Raw genomic sequence first — 17921 nt, 5'->3', positions numbered from 1 at the left:
TGAATTCACATTTAGTAATTAACACCCAGAAACTTTTAATACGTGAATTATACCCTATTTTTTTGATTTGCAAAGCCTTATTATTACCCATGCCAGAGGTGCTATGAACTTGTACATTACATCAAAGCTTCAGTCTACCAGCAAAACAATCACGTTTTTTTTTCCACGGCTGTAAATGTGGCACAAAAAATGTCCCTTCAAAAACGAACAAAAAAATAAACAAACAAAACTTGCAAGTGGTCTTCGTTGTAGGTAAGATCGTTTCAGACAAAGTCAGTAAGAAGAATTTACAAAAATATCTTTAAATCCGGCTCCATGCTTCAAAAGGATTTGGTAAGTAACTCCAGAGCTGTTGGTTAACTCAGGGTATAGACTCTTTTCCCCCGCACGTTAAAGGGGTCTGAAAAAGTAGGTGGTTCTACCGCTTTCGATAGAAATGAAAGCGACCTCAGTTCTGTCCCCAGCTCTGAGATTAGTTCTGCCCCCTCAGCCTTCCCTCCGCTCCTCCTGCAGCCCCTAGGGCTCTTTGTCCCCTTTTCCCAGCCCCAGGGGCTGGGGCTGCAGCAGGGTGCCCTGGGAGACACAGAGGTTCTCTGCTGTCTCTGTTCCTCACAGGAGGGGAGGAGGGAGCTGTTGTGCTCTTTCTGCTCCCCCCACCCCTCCTGTGAGAATGGTGTGGGCTCCTAAAGGGATGCGGGGAGAGCTCTGCCTGCCTCCTGCAGCAGCCCTGATTGGCTGCTTTCCCCCACTGCTGCACCTCTTTGGGAAGAGCAGCCAGTTGGGGTTTTCCCTCAGACAAGGCCAAAATGTGCACCCCTCAGTGACTTGGACTAGAGTCATATAAATGTTACTTGCTGGTCTGTGACCCCTTTTGACCCGGCGCTTTTTGAGCACGACCTTTCCCAATATCCTTTTCCACAAATATACAGGCTGGTGGTGATCCAGCTTTTCATAGTGGGAGCAGTGCCATTGCAATTACCCAGGTGCCATGGAGAGCCGTGGCTGAGACTGGTTAACTGAAGGAGTGTTCAAAGTAATTAAGAGGCATTGAGGACATGACCCTATTTCTGATAACTGGGGGTTTCAGGGAACTGCTGTTTAGAAAATCAAGGTTGTATTAATCAAGTGACATTGATTTGCTTTGATATGATGTTGTGCAATGTATAGTACCATAATTGTAGCCTGAGTAGGATCACTTTATGATTGCAATGAGGAGTTGATTGAGGGAACAGAAGTCTAGAAAAAGCAAATCACACAAAAACGTTTTAAAAATATGAAATGTGCAGAATACTGTGGATTTTAGGGGTGGAATGTGAATTTGTGTAACCCAACATAACCCAATCTGCTCAGCATCACTCAGCTAACAGATCATCTCCTGGTGTACAAAAATCACATTTGAAAAATAAACACCCTAAGCGAAGAAAGATGGTGGCATAGGATGCAGTCTTTAGTCTTATGTTTTGCCTCCAAGGGTAGGTATTCAATGATTTCTGGGTGGGGAGTCTTTTGTGAGTTGTTTTAAAAGAAATGTATTAAAGGAGTATATGTGCCCGAGATTTCAGTGATCAGGAGCTTGATGTTGCAAGGTGCTCAGTACCTCCTGACAGATGGTGAGTGTTCTCAGCTCCCTCTGAGGGGTCCTCAGTACTTTGCAGAATTGGACCCCTGAGGCATCTTGGGCCTGATCTTAGACTCATAGACTGTAAGGTCAGAAGGGACCATCATGATCATCTAGTCTGACCTCCTGCACCTTGCAGGCCACAGAACTTCACCCACCCACTCCTGTAATAGACCCCTAACTTTTGTCTGCCCCAAATCATGATTTAAAGACTTGTACCACTGTAGTCAGTGTTGGTTTTGTCATTCACTTTGAGTACTGCAAGATTGGGCCTTTAAATTTAAAAAGAAAATAAAGATCAGGGGCTACAATCAAGTAGAAAAAAGATAGTTAAAAATGTTACTATTTCATAGGGTTGCCAACTCTCCAGGATTGGCATGGAGTCTCCTGGAATTGACATTGATCTCCCAGTGACTATTGAAAGCAATACGAGAAATTTTAATAGGATATTTTAAGAAAATATTACGTCATGTTGGGGGGGGAGGGATCTCCCGGAACAGCTTCAGTCAGAGTTGGCAACCCTACTATTTTCATTATTAAATACTTTAAAGCTATAGATATAAAAATAAGTATGAATATAATTTTTTTTAAAAAAACCCCAAAGCATAAGTAAACTAAGCACCTTAACTATAAATAAGTGCTTGTGCACTAGAAGCATGCTTCCGTCTGATATGACATTTATTTTTTACTCCTGAGGAGACAGGTGATGAATCACTCATGATTTTTCCCCTTGTGAGGTACGTATAAGTCTCCTCATGAGTGAAGGTAAATGTTACAGACACTGTGTTGGAACAAGATACAAGTATTTTGTCTGGTGGGTATGGCTGATTCAGGAAATAGGCCTGTATGTGGTACACACACACAAAATCTACTCTGCTCCTTTTAACGCATCAGTTCCTTGGGTCCCAGTCCTACAGGGGGAGTGGCTAAATATCCTCATCTCTCATTGAGATCCAGGGTGTTTACTTGGGGGTTAGAAGTGGACACCCTACATTTGGCTCTCTGTCAGCAAACTGAGGTAGAAAAACACCTTTCTCGTTTCACCTCCAAAGGTTCAGAGGCACAATGTGAGCTGTTAGAATTCAGCTGCCCCAGGCAAAGGGTTTGTGAATATCCCCTGCTCTAGGACCAAAGGGGAAAGAGATTCTTAAAAGAGATGGCTACAGAAATGAGCATGTATCATTATCACCATAATTAAAACTCTAGGTGTGGAGTGTGGTGGCTTTAGTGTTTCATGATTACAATGGGGAACTGATAGAAATGGTAAGCTTCCCCATGTCTCTTAAGCCATTCAACTCCAGTCTCTTCTTCTGTGTCTGATCTGGCCCTCTGAAGGCTGATTTTTCACCCACAACTTAACACCCACAACTCTAATGAAAGTCAGTGGGAACTGTGGGGGATCAGCATCTCTGAAAAGCAGGCCCATCTTGACTACTCATTTGGGACTGAGCTTTCAAAATCACAAAGTAAATTATGTGAGTAGGCCCACTGATTTTTCAATGGGATTAAGTATGAGAGTAAAGTTACTTGTGGGTGTATGTGTGTGTTTTTTGTAGGATTTGGCATCTTTTGTACCTTTAATGTATCCACTAGTTTTTTGTTAAGAACACCAAACTCACTTCATTCATCCTCATAACAAAAAGCTAGTCCATTAGCCTATAGTGCCATCTAGCCTCCTTGTCTTCTCATCTTTTGGAAATTTCGTAAGTGTGGTATGAATATTTGGGAAGAAACATCTGATGATATTCATGGGGCCATTTCTTTCTTAATGAAAATATATTTATTAGTGCTAGTAAAAAAAATGTTTTATCAATATTTTGAAAAATATTGATGCTCTATTAGCTGGTTGAAAAACAGGAAAAAAAGTGAGAAATTTACTTCAAAACTTTGAAATTTCTTGAGGAGCTCCTGTAATTCTCAAACTCCACAAATCTGAGCAAACTATAAGGAAGAAAGCGGACAAGGTGTATGACTATTTTATATTTCCAGTATGATTAATTCCTAAGTGCTTTACAAATGTGATAGGAATCACATCAGAAGCATCCATCTCTGGAGTGGAATGGTGCAGTTGTTAGTACTATACAACCATATTTCATAGCTCTTAATAACAAAAAAAAGCAGAATAATATTATATGTGAGTTAAAGTGAAGGGAGAATGTAGGGTGGGGGGTCCAAGATTAAAACTGTCAGATGACCCACATTAGCATCCCTACTCTTGGGGGGGGGGGCGGCAAGTGCCACAAATCTTTTAATAAGTGGCCAGAAAAAAAGTGGGTCAAATATGGTGAAACAATCCACTTCTCTTCAATGCACTTATTTACAGTTCCAACGTGTCAGAATTAACTTTCACGTACCAATTAACAACATGTACATTTAATCAAGGATCCTTAATTTTCTGCAGTCCTGTGGGAACAGACATACACCTTTTCATCTTGTCTTCATTAGCCGTAATGCTCCTCCATTCAGAATAGATAGAAATTAGCACACAGCCCTTTTCTGAACAGCTGCAAATGAAGGCTAAACCTGGCAGGGGGGCTGCGTCATATTTTGATGTAAACAAAATAGATAGGAACAGAAATCATGTGCGCACTGCCGCATGCCCTCTCTGTTCTGTGGACTGTCTTCCAATTAGTTTTATATTGCAAAGTAACACTGCAAAATGATCTCATGAAAAACCGGATTGTATGAGACAGTGTTACTAGGACTCTTATACAAATTTCAGCTTCCATTATAGTGGTATCCACTAATGAGTATAGACAGATATGCTATGTACACCTGGGCACACAATTTTAACTTCCTGAGGACAATTCTTCCTTTGTTCCTCATCAGGCTCCTCTGCTGGATCTGTTCCTCCTGTCTAACTCTTCCTCCGGTATTAGTGGTCTTTCTGTATGGAAGCAAATCTAGCTGGTGTACTTTGGGTTGGCAGAGAACAAAATTCTTGTAAAGCCAGACTAGTGCTGTATGCCCTGAGAGATGCTGTGAATCAATTCAAGGAGCTAGAAAATGAAAGCATAATCTCATTTGTTGCCCCTAGGGAATGAGCTGCATGCTTTCTGTGGGTAACTAATCAGAAGGTGAGGTACTTGTTTTGGGGGGAGATTAAACAAGGGCTGCCACTTTGTAAATATGGATCAGTATCTCATTCCCTAAAATTAAAGTGGTTTTTGTTTGTTTGTTGTTTTTTGTTTGTTTGGGGTTTTTTGGGGTAAAATTGGAGGAAATATATGCACCAATTGCCTTTGACACAGGTTTACCAGCAGGTGGTGTTGGATAGAATATTTTAGCAGTCTTTAGTACATTGAAAGGCTTTTCTACAGTTTCTCTGTAGAGTGGCTAGTGCATCAACAGGGGTTCAATACATTATTGACCAGAGTCTGCAGCAGTTCAAAGACTTTTCATGTTATCTGAATGATATAACAGCTTTGTAGAAATCCATGGAAGGGCAATTGCGTAAATTGGAAAATAATCATTCAGACTAGGCTATGGGATGGTGTCACAGGGCTTCTCTGTCATTACCCTGTGTACTTCACTGCCTGGCCAGTTCATGTGGCTGCATGGTCACAAACACAAACCAGTTTGTTATCTTTCACCAAGGTGTGTATTCTTTTCTTACAAAGTAACACAGTATAATGCAGATTTAGGGCAGAGGGCTTCCCTCCAGCCTTTACTTGTCAGCCCAAACTCATTCTCTGAGCTTCCTTCAGAACTATCCCCTTTGCTGCCTATTCCTTTCACTTAGAGTCTCACAATTACCTGGTTAGCCCAGTGATTACCACCCAGGTGCTCATAATACCCCAAGGGAAAGGTTAACTCTGCCATCTGGGACCTGCAGACTTCTTTAGGCTGCAGCAATGTCAGGTGATCAGGGTGCTGCTGATCATGCCCTGTTAAGAAAGGTGAAGTAAATTGTATTATCTTGAAAAAATGAATTTGGACACCAATATGATTGTCAAGAAACTTATTCACTGAAGGGGAAAAAAATGGAGGTAGCATGCTACCTACCAATCTTACCGGACTGCAGCATTTCCTTGCAAAATGCTAAAGAAAAAAATCATTTTATGCTTGCCTGTGCTGGTAAAACCTCTTTCTCATACGTAAAAAATGAAAGTTAGGAATGGTCATGAGAATGCAAAACAGCATTTAATGCCACTAAAATGTTATCATCTGCACTCATGTTTTATGCAGATTGCAAAAGAGACTTTAGATGTAGTATTTGGACTAATGAAATTCTATTAATACAGCATAATACCTGAACACACATCCTTATATTTCTTGACTCAAGACTTGGTATTTTTTTCTAGAAGCTACTAGACAGTAGCAATAGTGTATGATTTTGTTTCCATATCGCTATGATGTTGATTTAATAAATTAAGTGTCCTGTCTTCTGGAGAAAACACTGGTCTTTAAAATTACAGGGAAGGAGGATAAGGAGGAATTTGCTAATAAAGGAAAGTTTAGCTTGGCCTGATTCTATGCTCAGAAGAAGAAAGTGGGAAACATGTAGAGAGTCAAGTATTGCAGATGCTAGCTAAGCAGGTGGGAGACTGGTAAATCTGCAGAGATCAAAGGGACAGTGTTAATTTGAGAAGCTTCAAACACAAAGTCTCTGAAAAGGGGAAAGGATTGTTTTGTGGGTTTGGCACTGGGCTAGGACTGAAGAGATCTTTGTTAATTTGCTGCCTGTGCCACAGGCTCTGTATGACCTTAGGTGGATTACTTAACCCCTCAGCTCCACATCTGAAAAACAGGAAGAATACTTCCTTTCTCCCAGCCTTTGTTTGTCTTAGACTACCTTTACTTTACTACTTAGCTTTACTAGCAGGAACTGTCTCTTCCTGTGTATTTGTGCAGGGCCCTTTACAATGAGGACCTGATCTTGTCTGGGGCCTCTGGGTGCTTATCCGAAGAAGCAAGTGGTGAAAGACCCTCTAGAAATACTAAAAATATATCTGCTCAGCCCAGGGGTGGGCAAACTTTTTGGCCCGAGGGCCACATCTGGGTGGGGAAATTGTATGCAGGGCCAGGGCAGGGGGTTGGGGTGTGGGAGGGAGTGCAGGGTGTAGGAGGGGGTGTGGTGTGCAGGAAGGGGCTCAGGGCAAGGGATTGGAGCAGAGAAGGGGTGTGGGGTACATGAGGGGGCTCAGGAAAGGGGTTTTGGGTGCAGGAGGGGTGCAGAGTTCAGGAGGAGGCTTAGGGCAGGGTGTGGACTGTGGGAGAGGGCTCAGGGCAGGGGGTTGGGGTGCAGGAGGGCTGTGGGGTGCAACAGGGGGCTCAGGGAGCTGGGGTGCAGGAGGGGTGTGGCAGGGGGCTCAGGGCAGGGGGTACAGGGTGTGGCAGGGGGCTCAGGGCAAGGGGTTGGGGTGCAGGAGGGGTGTGGGATGTAGCAGGGGGCTCAGGGCAGGGGGTACAGGGTGTGGCAGGGGGCTCAGGGCAAGGGGTTGGGGTGCAGGAGGGGTGTGGGATGCAGCAGGGGGCTCAGGGCAGGGAGTTTGGATGCTGGAGGGGTGTGGGGTACAGGAGGGGTTCGGGCTCTGGCCCAGTGCCGCTTACCTAAAGTGGCTCTGGGGTGGCAGTGGCGCTCACCGGGGCCGGGACAGGCTCATTGCATGCCTGCCCTGACCCCACGCCACGCCGCTCACCACGGTCCTGGGGGCGGGGAGGGGCACAGTGCTCCACAGGCTGCCCTTGTCAAGCCTCCAGATACCTCCCCTGAAGCTCCCATTGGCCATGGTTCTCCATTCCCAGCCAATGGGAGCTGTGCGGGGCAGTGTTTGGAGGCAAGGGCTCAGCCTCTGTGATATGTAGTGTGAATTATTGTTACCATGCAATCTCTTTATCCATGAATTGTGATGGCTCCTTTGAAACCATTACAGTTTGTGCTGTGAATTCATAATAATTATAATATAAATTATATAATATACATTATAATAATTAATAATAAGCTGTATGTAATTTTGGTGTTCAGGAGTGGGTGTTAATACAAAGGTTCAGCATTTATATGTCTATTTTCAGATTCAGAAAAATCACTGAGACCCCTTTTCATTTGGAGATATATATCTATTGATTTACAGCAACCTTATTACAATGCTGTGTTACAAATGAAAAGATAAAAGCCCAAACCTTGAAATCAGGAACCTGTATCTGGAATTAAAAAACAAAACGGAAACATCAAAGTCTGGAACTACTCAGTGCAAGTTTCAACCAGTGCTTAAGTTGTAATGAAAGAGGTGCTGGGGCTCAAGCAATTTGTTTACATTGATAACTGACACGGCAAGCCCAGAGGTGCCTGGGCTATGAGCTGCCAAGCTTAGAGGTGCCCTGCAAAGCCCTGGCACAAATTAAGCACTGGTTTCAACACAAAATTAATTCTGCCCTCTTATCCTCAACCACTGTCCTTCATTTAACTTTAAGCCACAAAATGTATCCCGGATAAAACCCTGCAAATTGACCCATAAACTGTGAAACCATCCAATAATAAAAGGCTGAGGACCTTTTTGGTACAGACCAGAGGCCACAACGTTTTACATATTGCCTTTCACAATGGTCTAGACAAACCATCCCAGTCCTTGGCTGGATATCCCACTCCCATTCACCCTTCCAATATTGGTCAGAAACCCCATACTCAAGATTCAGGTCAGAGATCAACTAGCTCCGTAAGAGATATATGGTTGCACAATGGGAGGTGAATATAAACATCTCTTAAATAATCACAGTGAAGCCTGTAACACTCCAAGGGCCAGTCTACAGAGCTCAAGCACTGATCTATGAGGTGATTTACTACTGTAGATGGAATAAGTGAAACACAACATTTTTCTCCTTCAAAAACACTGCAACCTTCCTCAGGAATCTGATGAAATGTTGCCTCCAGTTTTTAAACTCTATTTCATGCTGCTTTTAAAAAAATAGAATCCTGGCTAATGTACTTAGAATGGAATAATAATGACAGTTGTATGTAGGCAAGAGTATTACGTGGAATCCAAAATGACAAGTTTTCAAAAATAGTCATGGACAACTGAGAGGTGCACCTGACATGGTTATAAGACACATTAATGGTGGCTTGGTGGAACAGATGTAGAAAATTACTGAAGGCATCTTTTGCTACTGGTAACTGAGACACTATTATCTTCTCTGGATCTATGCATAAAGTCTCCCACAATGTTATGTTGTCCCTTTAGTTCCCAATGAAATAGCACACAAGTTTTTATAGTGTGCTGTAGTGCCATCTGGAAGGAACCTGAGGAAGACATCAAGTGAGCCAAATATTATTGTTCCTCTTCTCTCATCTACACTGTTAATCATATTAATAGGTAATTACTGAAGTTCATTGTCTGATTCTTGTTTTTCTAAAGAATTTGTTAGATGTTGAGATTGATTATTGTTTATTAATAACACCTTGGACTTCTTTGATATTCATGAATGGATAGTGCTATAGCAGTTTATAAACACTGTTTCAGTTTCAAGATACAGAAACTGAACCACAAAGTCAAATTGGCAAACTTGGCTGACTAAAGTTAAACACATAAATACAATTTTCCTGTTGGGGTATATATACACTGCAATAATAGAGTGGAGGCACAGCTGAACTGCCTGGGTCACTCGACTTGGGCTGCAGGGCTATAAAATTGCAGTGTAAAATTGCTGGAGCCCAGCTCTGGGACCCTCCCCTCTCCTGGTGTCTAGGGCCCAGGCTCCAGCCCAAGCCTGAAAGTCTACACTTATTACTGGGAGAATTCTGTGCCACTGCACATATGCAGAATTGATGTCCCCTGCAGATTTTTTCCCCCTGCAGAAAATAGATTCTGACAGGGAGGCACTGCAATTATATCTTTTGACCACCAGGGGCTGCTGTGGCACCAGGACAGAGGGCAGCCAGCCAAGGAGAGGGAGGGGGCAGTGGCTGTCTTCTCACACTACCCTGGCACAGGATATGGCATGGGAGGGAAGATGGACAGAGCAGAGTACATGGGGCTGCTGGGGAGTCACCTAGACTGGGATTCAGAAGGGCTAGTGGGGGGACAGACTGGGGCAGGAGCTCAGGAGTTAGTGGGGTGACAGTATTGAGCCAGAGGCTGAATGGGAGTGGGGCTGCAGAGACACATGAGGATGGGGATAGGAGAGGTGACTGAGTGGGGGTGCAGGGACACATGGGGATGGCTGAGTGTGGGTGAAGGGGCACACGGTGACAGGAACAGATGTGCCTGACTGAATGGGAGAGGCCAGGGTCTGCATGGGGAAGGAACCCCAACTGCCTAACAATCCCTACCCCCAAAAAAACTATTCCATATCTCTCCCACACCCAACAACCTCCAGGTTCACTCCCAGGCTCCTTCCCAGCAATTACCCCTCTCCCTCAGCTCCTCTGTTACCCCGACTCTCCTAAGTCTTTGCACTACTTCTGAGGGGTGCAGGAAATATGTTTCTGTATTGTAGTTTAAATGAATTATTACTCAGAGTTCTGTATTAATATGCCTAGTAAGGAATCTATTTATCAAAAAAACATTTCCTGAATCTTTTTTGTTGTCTGTATTGTTACAGACATACTTGCTTACAGGCATTTTGAAATAAATTACCAAAATTGAAAATCATGTTATTATATTGTGTTATTTTAGCCAATAAAATATGCAGAATTTTAAAAGATTGTATACGGATATAGGGGGGCAGCTACCCCATTCCAGTAAAGAGGGGTTAAAAGCAGTCCTGGAGAGGGCTACGGCTGGGAAGAAGAGTGAAAGCGGCTGAGGGAGTGTCTGACCACAGGTGTGGTTGGCCCAATCAGGGCCCAGCTGACCCTGATAAAAGGAGCTACAGGGCTAGGTTGTAGGAGTTTTACTCTAACTCTAGCGTGAGAAGGGCTAGCTGCCTGGGAGCAAGGTATCTGGAGCAGAGCAGAGCAGAGCTGGGGAAGGGTAAAAGGGAGCTAGGGAGCTCCAGCCTGGTAAAACCCCATTTTGCAGACCTTGTTGAAGGCCTACAGAAGAACTGGGGCTGCAGAGATAGAGCCTGGGGATAGGACTTGCTGCCTTTGCCTAACCCCTTATCAATGATGAGTGGCCATTACACTGCAGTCTGCCACAGTGAGCGGGGGCTAGATGATGACTGGCGGCAGCCACTGAGGCAAGGTGGGTATAGAGGGTTGGGGTCTCCCTGGGGAGGGGAGACCCAGAGTGTGAGGGTCCTGCTGGGGAAGAACCCCAAGGTAAAGGGCACTGGGGTCAATGGCAGGTGAGACACCAGCCTGCAGAGGGCATTCTGGGATGGAATCCTGATAATTCTCTGAATAACCAGCAGGAGGTGCTGTACCGGTGAGTCTCAACCTCACTACGACAGAATTTAATGTTTTGGCGGAGAATTTCTTGCAGGAGTACACACGGCAATTTTATAGCCCCACAGCTGAAGTACCATGAGCCTGAATCACCTGACCTTGATCAGCCATGCATTGTCTATTGCAGTGTAGATGTACCCTTCATGTAGTATGGGAACTCTGGCTGCTCGGCAACTCTGAAACTTGGGTATTCTTTATTTGCCTAGGTGCCTAACTATGAATTTATGTATCTAACTTTAGGCACCTTTGTTTGAAAATTCTGGTATAAATTATTTGCTTGAGGTCAACCAGGCACAAACCCAGATCTCTTGAGACCCAGTCTCAAAGGTCCTATCCATGAGTTTTACTATCTCTTCATATAATACACACTATTCATCTAAATCTTAATGCATTCAATGGGCCCAAATCAGACTCTGGTTTTAGTGAGCACAATTCTATTGATTTCAGTGTTAATTTGAATTCAACCTGAAGTCAATGGACTTGCATCCATTAATGACTCCTTCTTGGACCAGCTAGTCCTGGAACCCACAAGGGGAGAGGCAATTCTTGATTTAGTTCTAAGTGGCAGGTGAATATCGCTGAACTGCTTGGTAATAATAATGTAATTAAATTTATCTTCCTTGTGAAGGGGAAAATAGCAAAGAAACCCATCCCAGTAACATTTTACTTCAAAAAGGGGAACTACACAAAAAGGAGGAGGCTAGTTAAATGGAAATTAAAAGAAACCGTCATAGGAGTGAGATGATGGCAAGCTGCATAGAAACTTTTAAAAATCACCCTACTAGTCTCAAACTAAATGTATTCCAGAAATAAAGAACAAAACAAACCCCAAAATGCCACCATGTCTAAACAACAGAGTAAAAAATGTGTTTAGAGACAAAAAGACATCCTTTAAAAAATATGAAGTCAAATCCTGAGGAAAATAGAAAGGAGCATAAAGTCTGGCAGGTCAAGTGTAAAAGTATAATTAAGCAGGCCTAAAAAGAATTTGAAAAGCAACTAGCAAAAGACAAAAACTAACAGTAAATTATTTTTAAGTACCTCGTTTGGCTGGTTTCCTGCCTCTAAGTAGTGGGGATACTGGATGCTCCAGATGCTAAAGGACTACTCAAGGAAGACAAGAACATAGTGGAGAAGCTAAATAAATTCACTGTAGAAGATGTGAGGGAGATTCCTACATTTGAACCATTCTTTTTAGGAGACAACTCTGAGGAACTGTCCAGACTGAGGTGCTAATAGAGGAGGTTTTGTAACAAATTGATAAATTAAACAGTAATACATAACCAGGATCAGATGGTATTCACTCAAGAATTCTGAAGGAACTCAAATATGAAATTGCAGAACTACTAACTGTGTTATGTAACCTATTGCTTAAATCACCTCTGTACCAGATGACTGGTGGATAGCTAATGCAACACTATTTTAAAAAAAAAAAAAAAGCTCCAGAAGCAATCCTGGCAATTTACAGGCCAGTAAGCCTAACTTCAGTACCAGACAAATTGGATGAAACTATAATAAAGAACAGAATTGTGAGACATATAGATGAACATAATTTGTTGGGAAAGAGCCAACATGGTTTTTGCAAAGGGAAATCATGCCTCACCAATCTATTTGAATTCTTTGAATCAAACATGGGAACAAGGGTGATCCTGTGGATATAGTGTACTTGGATATTCAGAAAGCATTTGACAAGGTTACTTACCAAAGGCTCTTAAGCAAAGTAGGCAGATATGGGATAGAGGGAAGGTCCTCTCGTGGATCAATAACTGGTTAAAAGATAGGAAACAAAGGGTCATTTTTTACAGCAGTGAGAGGTTAATAGTGGTGTTCCCTTGGGGTCTGTACTGTGACCAGTCCTATTCAGCATATTCATAAATAATCTAGAAAAAGGGGGGGAAAGAGTGAGGTGGCAAAGTTTGTAGTGATACAAAATTATTCAAGACTGTTAAGTCCAAAACTGACTGTGAAGAGTTACAAAGGTATCTCACAAAACTGGGTGACTGGGCAACAAAATGGCAGATGAAATTCAGTGTTGATAAATGTGAAGTAATGTACATTAGAAAACATGATCTCAACTATACTTACAAAATGATGGGATCTAAATTAGCAATTACCACTCAAGAAAGAGATCTCGGTGTCAATGGGGATAGTTCTCTGAAGACATCCACTCAATGTCCAGCAGCCATCAAAAATACTAACACTGTTAGGAACCATTAGAAAAGGGATAGATAAGAGGGGGGAAATATCATGTCACTATATATATATCCATGGTACACCCACACCTTGAATACTATGAGCAGTTCTGGTCACCTCATCTTAAAATATATATTAGAATTAGAAAAAAAGTACAGGGAAGGACAACGATTATGAGTGGGGGTATGGAACAGCTTCCATATGGAGGAGAGATTAGAAAGACTGGGACTGTTCAGCTTGGAAAAGCAATAACTAAGGGGGATATGATAGAGGTCTAAAAAATCATGAATGGTGTGGAGAAAGTGAATAAGGAAGTGTTATTTACTCCTTCCCATGACATAAGAACCAGAGGTCACCCAATGAAATTAATAGGCAACAGGTTTAAAACAAACATAAGGAAGCACCTCTTCACAGTGCACAGTCAATCTGTAGAACTCATTGCCAGGGGATGTTGTAAAGGTCAAAAGTATAACTGGATTAAAAAAAATTAGATAAGTTCCTGGAGGATAAGTCCATCAATGGCTATTAGCCAAGACTGTCAGGGATGCAACCCATGCTCTGGGTGTCCCTAAGCCTCTGCCTGCCAGAAGCTCGAACTGGATGCCAGGGGATGTGGGTCACCTGATAAATTGCCCTGTTCTGTTCATTCCCTCTGACGCATCTGGCACTGACCACTGTCTGAAGACAGGATACTGGGCTAAATGGACCATTGATCTGACCCATTATGCCCATTCTTATGTTCTAATTTAAATCAAGCCCAAAATTAGCCCACATTGATTCCCATTAAAGTCACAAACACCTTCTGTTTGTTAGTAAGATGTTTTAGTACAACTGGAAAAAAAACACAAGGAAATGAAACAATAATAACTGTTTGAAGTCATTTTACGGAACTGATCTCAACTTACAAATGCAGGAAACTCAGTTCTGAGACTGGTTTCAGAGTGGTAGCCATGTTAGTCTGTATCAGCAAAAACAATGAGGAGTCCTTGTGGCACCTTAGAGACTAATACATTTATTTGGACATAAGCTTTCATGAGCTAGAACCCACTTCATCAGATGCATGGAGTGAAAATACAGGAGCAAGTATAAATATATGAAAGGATGTGGGTTGCTTTACCAAGTGTGAGGTCAATCTAATGAGTTAATTCAATTAACAGCAGGATACCAAGGGAGGAAAAATAACTTTTGAAGTAGTAAGAGAGTGGTCCATTACAGACAGTTGACAAGAAGGTGTGAGTAACAGTAGGGAGAAATTAGTATTGGGGAAATTAAGTTTAGGTTTTGTAATGATCCAACCACTCCCAGTCTCTATTCAGGCCTAATCTGATGGTATCCAGTTTGCAAATTAATTCCAGTTCTGCAGCTTCACATTGGAGTCTGTTTTTGAAGGTTTTTTTGTTGACGAGTTGCCACTTTCAGGTCTGTTATTGAGTGACCAGAGAGATTGAAGTGTTCTCCTAACATTCATTGTATCTCAGTACTACAAAGGTCTGTAAATAGCAAATAACCTTTCAATTATATTTGTTCACTAAAGGCAACCACATGAGATTAAGGATGGACTTTTAGCTTTAAATCTGACACCCTGCACTTCCCGTTTTTCTGACCCTTAATCTAATTTAAAAATAGAACCATTGGTTTAATTTAATTACAAGATTTTTAAAATCTAAATTATTGTTATCTTTAGAAATGTCTTTAGGATAAAAATGAATCAAAGATTGCAAACCATGATCAATTTACTTTAAATCAATTTTAGAATTTCTAATAACCCATCTCTGTAATATGGCCTGCTCCAAAGTCTTTTCATTGACTTCAGTGGACTTCGATTCAGGCTCTGTCTGAGCAGCAGATATTGTGTATCAGATTATTTTATTAAGTAATATAGTATAGTGTGTAGATAAGCTATGTTACAAGGTGATGAGCCCATATAAGAGGAAATGGGACCAGCCCCTTCTGTGCCATAAAATTAGCTCCTTCCCAACCTGAGGGGGTGGGGCTAAGAGGGATCAGTTGATGCTTTAATGGGCCTTAAAAAAGGACTCAGGGAATTCACTCTGGGAACAGAAAGATAGTGAGTAGGCATGCTGGTTCCTGTGGAAGGCTTTGAGGTGGGGTCCTGGTAATCTAGGAGAGCCAGTCTGATGCTGGGTGTTTGATACCAGAAGAAGGGGACATACTCAAAGGTAGCCCAGAAAGGGGCTGAGAACAGTGTGGTTTTAAGAACTGTTTTGTTTCTGGGACCTTCTTAGTGGAATCTTGCAACCCCTGCCAGGGTTAAGTTTGGTTGATGTGGGTGGAGGGCTAAGACACATGTCTAGCACTAATCTTTGTGTGGAGTTCATTAAAGAGCCCTGAACAAGAGGCATCCTAAGGAAGGGTGCTTACAGCCCATGAAGGGGTGCTTGAGTAGCAGGTGTCTTGTTACACTGGAACACTCAAGTTGTGTGATCCCAAGGACCTGTTGCCAGTTTAGCAGGAGTGTGATGGCTGCTTTTTGGGCCCTATCTCTTGTGAGGTTGAGTAAATAATTCTATTTGGAGCTTAGGATATGCAATAACTAGCAGGATAGAATCTTTAACTTTCATTGCATGATATTTAAAAATTTAAAGGTAAAGGGGAAATCCATTTCCAAGCTCTCAAACCAAGAATCGGAACTCAAGGAAGATATGAATGGGGGAAGGAATCTCTCCACCCCCCCCCCCAATGGAGTAGCTGCTACGGCAGTCCAGAGGATGCAGTAGGCCTGTGGGGTGTTTGAGTGCCAAAGGATGCAGATATATGCCTACTGGGATTTTCAAAAGTGCCTAGACTCCCATTGAAATAAATCTGGACTCTGATTTGCCCTTTCTGAATGGAGTGAAGACTTCTGCAGAGCAGCAGGTCGTCTGACTCTAGGCCTTCCTGTGCTCTGATACACAGGAAGCTTTTATGGATTAAAGGGTATCCGTCCTCCATCTACCCTGCCCTTTCTTGCACAGCAGAGGTGCATGGGTTCTTCTGCTAGGAGACTCTTTGAAGTGTAGAGGCAGGACCAGGATTTGTCCCTAAAGGCTCACAACTCTATTTGCTTGTACTTGTATCTTTCTAGAGGGATGACTAGAAATTGCTTGTTGGCTGAGAGTTTACAACTCATCAACTCTGGCCTCACCTCTACAGTCTCAGCCAGAGGGTGGCAACAGGTACATTTTAGGAATCTGCCTTTAGGCTGCACTCTTGAGTTCTTGTGCTATAGTAAAGCTGATTATATTTTAAAAAGTCCTTACTGCAGCAATAACAGGAGCAGAAAACAGCACCAACAATACCCCCATGATGTAAATTATCCTACCCAGAGGGAAAACGGTGGGGACTTTAAAAGCAAGGCTGCTGGTGTTGCTAGAACAGGCCAGTACTTCAAACTATCGGACGTGTTCTGTCCTCCCTTGACAAGCTGGAACGTTGTTGATTTCCTTGCAAGCACTGGGGTACTTGTGTGAAATCGATAAGCTCAGCAGTCCTTAAACACACACTGAAAATACAACACTTCCCCTTTAAAATACAGTCTGGAAAAGGTGTTAAATATTAGGCACCTCTACTGAACCCCGTTTAACACAGAATTTGTGAAAGTTTCACCTCGAAAGAGAATAATGAAGGGTGGTTAAAAGATTTTAAAAGCAAATTATTTTTTCACCCCCCCCCTTTCCCTAACACACACCGGGTTACTAATTAATGGCATAATGAACCATCTAGGCAGGCAGGTGCAGTACTTTGACTCCCAGGCCATCAGCACTGGGGATATTGTCACCCCAAGAGACCTTCTCGTTTATTGAGTGTTTCCCATGCGGCGGAGGAAAGCATTCAGCTGTTGCCTGTGGAGGGCCGGGGAATGCTGGGCTTTGCTGATGTAACGGGCTCCCTGCACTTTTCATTCAGATCTGGTTGGCTGCAAGCTGGCAGAGAGCCTGAGCGACGCCTCCAACTCCGATGAGGTCATCCCAGCTCCCTTTTTTGGCTACTACAGGCAAGGTCTGCGCTGCCTCAGCATTAAGGTCAGCTCGCTGCTCCCCCGGGAAAACTGATGCCTCTACGAAGCCCCCTGCCGCCCTTCCCCCAAGCCCAGCCCCCGCGATTCCCTTAAAGCCGGAGCCGGAGGGGATTGACCGCAGTGGATGTTCTCGTTTGCTCGGATTTGAATGCTGTTTGCGAGTCGGTTGCAAGAAATCGCGGAGCTGGTAGTGCCCGGCGCCCGCCTAACTAGGGCCAGGGCTGAGGCAACTCCCGAGCTCGCTCAGCCCGCTCCTCAATTCGTATCCACCCCACCCCATCCCCGGGCGGGGATGCATCGGCCCCGCAGGGAGCGGCGCGGGCTCCATCAGCTCTCGGTCCCCGGAGACTGGCCCCTGCGGGACAAGCGGCTCCCGAAGTAGGGGTTGCAGCTCGCCCCACGCTCTGAGTGGCGGGAAGAGCAAGGGTTTCCCGCGCTGGGCGCGCTCCAGCCCGCCCTTCAGCACTCGCGCAGCTCCCTGCACGCCGGGCCGGAGACAAACTCCTACGGATGCGGTGGCAGAGTAACTCCAGGGCTCGCTGAGCAGCCCAGTGGCTGGCCTGGCCTGCGGCGCGTCCCTCTCCTCACCCGAGAGCCGGGCGGGAGCCGGAATCCCGCCGCAGCTCCCTGCCGCGGCTTCCGATGCCCTTTCGGCTCCGCAAGGCTTCCCCGCCCGCGGCCCCAGAAGAGACCCAGAGAGAAACTTCAGCACCCGGACAGCTGCCCTCGAGACGCGGGGACAGCAGCACCGCGGCGGGCTCCGCTCC

Source organism: Eretmochelys imbricata, chromosome 6 (assembly GCF_965152235.1).
Source record: "Eretmochelys imbricata isolate rEreImb1 chromosome 6, rEreImb1.hap1, whole genome shotgun sequence".
Taxonomy (NCBI): Eukaryota; Metazoa; Chordata; order Testudines; family Cheloniidae; genus Eretmochelys; species Eretmochelys imbricata.
Note: the sequence above shows the minus strand (reverse complement) of the source record.